General features: G+C 35.9%; 1 long non-coding RNA gene across 1 annotated transcript; it reads left to right on the top strand.

Annotated features, from left to right (window-relative positions):
• Nucleotides 1–418: 418 nt before the first annotated feature.
• LOC148603000 (uncharacterized) lies at nt 419–2,048 on the top strand. Its single transcript, XR_015916867.1, has 2 exons — nt 419–565; nt 1,921–2,048. It is a non-coding gene; the product is annotated as an uncharacterized LOC148603000 (long non-coding RNA).
• The last annotated feature ends 1,628 nt before the right edge of the window (nt 2,049–3,676 follow it).

Raw genomic sequence — 3,676 nt, 5'->3', positions numbered from 1 at the left:
GGATGTGAGGTGTTCGTTTTTCTGTATGTCCTTTGTGGTTCATTTGTGTTGTATGTTTGTTCTTCATGTTTTGGTTTCTTGTTCCCGATGTTGCGTTTTCTAAGGTTTTCCCCTCCTTTACATCATCGACATAATTTAGCACTTCATTACTCCCTGTCAGAGATGTATTTCGCGTTTTTTATGGTAAATCAATCTCGACTTTCATTAACACAAACCCAAATTTTGTTTTTAAGGGACCTTTGTTCAACTTTCTGACATTCTTTAAAAAAATCCTAACATCTCTAGTGATGCAGAGATAAAAAAAATGATCGAACTTGCTTGAATGTAATTATGTAGTCAGGTCGATTAGTTTATGACATGCGTGTTTAACGAATTTTCCAATTATGGCTAATTTTTATAGAAACTTGTACTTAAGTTGTTTACATCCCATTGAAGTCATCGACTCTAACCATCCTCCTCCATGCACATCTACATCCAAATCAAATAAGCGGTTCATGCACTGTGAATTTGGCTAACAAAAGATGTAAACTGAAGGACGGGCGGACAGATGAGGTGAATTCTACAGGTATATTACAAGCATTCTCTAAGTCATTTTAAAATAATGCTTTCATAAACTTTGTAGACATAGTTTCGGACATTAAGGAAGACAGCGACCAAACACCCCGAATGTAAATGAACACCAGATTAATAATATAATTTACAACGTTTGTTGAAAGCGCGGAATTTTGAATCTACGAGAATATCCTGTTGAAGGAAAATAAATCACGATTGATGTCATTGGTCACGCGACAGAAAGTATCGGTTTCAAACATTTTGTCATTGTGAATTTCAAAACGACATTTAAATTGTCATATAATACCGGGAATAGATTCAGAGATACAATGTATGTCCTTGTTCTTTTCATGTATCGATTGAAACTCGTCACCTTGTACATGTACATGTATCTGAACACACGTGCAAGATCTGCGATACAAACATACCTTTCGAAACCTCTGCAAATGCATTGCTATAGTAGGGTTTCCACAGGTTTGCGTATGAGGCGAAAAAATGCATCACTGTAGCGTCTTAGGATTTTAATTACTTTGTGCGCACAAATGTTGCAAAAAGAGTTCCGCATAAATTTAATTCAAGTGCTATGTCAAAAAAAATGTATGTTTTTGTTCATGTCACCATAGAGTTGGTCGTGGATCTAATTGTTCATTTTGACTTTTCACAGACAAAGCATTCTGACATGCTTATCCAGACAATGTTATTAGTGTCATTTCATCATCCTTAACTTGATAAAAACTGAAACGATTAACACATTTACAGCACTTTTAATTTTTATTTTTTGGCGGCAAAGGACGACAAAATCTATAAGCAACATTCAACGAAATTGTCAATAAGGATATGCTATCATTTTTGTACAAATTAAGAGGTTAATATATAGCCTTATTGGCTAAATTTATGTCTATAATCAGGTCTTAATTGTTTATTTTATCTTTAGTATCTTTGATATAGGACTCATATTTTTAATTTATGGTACTTAAGTAGATATGAAGAATTCTGATGCATTGTTCTACTTCCGTCTATGCGAGATCGAAAAGGGTAGTCAAGGACGATTTAAAAAAACCCTCAGTCATATTTCTATCACAAACCGCGGAAGAACTTGTAGATATCCTCTAGTGCATGTTCCAAGTAGAATAATAATATTGTTCAGACTGAATATATATATAATATGGAAATGATTGAAATTTTAACGCAGACGCACAGCGAGTGTCATAGGATGTTTCACATATTCCCGTTTCATGATGAACATACTAATCTTCTTGATTTATTAGCACACAAAAAAGACATTCAAGTCGATGTCCTTTAAAATCTGGAATATTTTATTTGGCGAACTATGCATCCGGTTGAAATGCAGCATTCTCATATTTACAGCTGGTTCATCAGATAAGGAAGCGTCCAAAGCATTGTATCGAAAGAAGATGAAATGGTAGATTAAGAAACAACAAGGGAGTGGAGAAATCCCGACATAAGTGATGCAATAAATTGTATGTTTTAGCAAACGTGCTGTGATGGCGGATGATAAGACCAGATTCCTATGCGTCACTGTATACGTCGTCTTTATGATATTTTCTGGAAAACACATCGATTTATTTGAATACCAATGCCCTTGTCATGACAGGGGTTACCAGCAGATTTATATACATGTGCAATCTGACGGAGACATTGAAATTTACATCTCTTTATTGTCACGATCATCACAAGACCATTAAGGCTTCAAATTGCATCATTTTGTTCTCGCATAAACGAACTTCAATGTTCAAAAACGATATTAAATATCAAGCGGAAAGAATGAACTATGAAGTTATACGATTTTCCTTTATAGTTTTTAATATACTGGTACCAATGTAATACGATATTCTGACCCCCGCGAAATATTGACCCCAGGGTTAAATAATCATAGCGAGATTTTGACCCCCCTGTATGATATTTTTACTGCATGTTGAATAAAACAAAGGGATGAAAATATTATAAATGTAACGGGGGTGGGGGTATTATCACTGCAGAGGGTTAATTTTCCGCAGCAGGGGGTTAAAATATCGCAGCAGAGGGGTTAATATATCCTAGGAAAGGTACTTAAATATTGTAGAAGGGGGTTAACGTGTCACAGCAGGAGGATAAAATATCACATAAGGGGTTAAAATATCACAACAGGTTAATGTATCGCATCAGGGGTAAATGTATCGTATCGCAGCAGGATGTTTAAATATCACAGCAGCGGGTTAAAATATCGCAACATGAGGAAAATTTATCACAGCAGGGGTTAAAATATCACAACAGAGGGTTTATGTATCGCACCAGTGGTAAATTTAATTGCTGCAGGGGGTTAATTTATCACAGCAAGGGGGTTGAAATATCGCAGCAGGGAGTTGCAATATCATAACAGGGGGTAAATTTATCGCAGCAGGGGGTTAAAACATCTGGGGGGGGGGTAATTTACACAAAAAGGGGGTGTCATAACGGGGTTAAAACATCTCAGCAGGTGGGGGGATTTATTGCAGCAGGGGGTGCAAAATATCACAATAGAGGATCGAGAATATCATAACCTGGGCAAAATATTTGGTTTTGACGCGCTATAACATAGGGATTTAACTGAAAAAGATTTAGACGATACTTTTGGATTTTTTACACATTTTCCCCAAAGGATATGACAGCGGGCCTTATAGTTTTAGAAGTTCTTGCCCCACTATTTCTTGGAAATTGAAGGGCTTAAAGGAAGGAAATGGATGATATCATTAGAATTGATAGGAAAAGTTTGTTGTTGATTGATTTTTATGATGCAGATGTCAATCGGTTCCTTTTGAAATTCCCATTCCCTGCAAGGTCGGGCAGCCATCCGCTGAGGTACATGTAGCCCCGGCAAGGCATGGGGAACTTTCCGGTCTTGTCATCAGCACGACTACGAAATAAGGAATCATTTGTCATATATTGTTAGTAAAAGAAAGTGTATTTTGTATTAGATATGCTCGAAATAATTAGGACCAGATGTGCATTGTCTCCCTCTTGGAAAACTTTGTAAGGGAGATTTACCTCTTTTGAAATTTAAAATAGTAAGTTTAAAAATGTGCTATAAAACAAAAAAACTTTCAACAAATTTTTACAGTGTTGTCGAAATCAAAAAGTAAAAATT

The sequence above is a fragment of the Perna viridis genome, chromosome 11 (genome assembly GCF_037379345.1).
Source record: "Perna viridis isolate PV_CMFRI_1.1 ecotype Kerala chromosome 11, ASM3737934v1, whole genome shotgun sequence".
Taxonomy (NCBI): Eukaryota; Metazoa; Mollusca; class Bivalvia; order Mytilida; family Mytilidae; genus Perna; species Perna viridis.
Note: the sequence above shows the minus strand (reverse complement) of the source record. Positions and strands in the feature narration are given on the sequence as shown.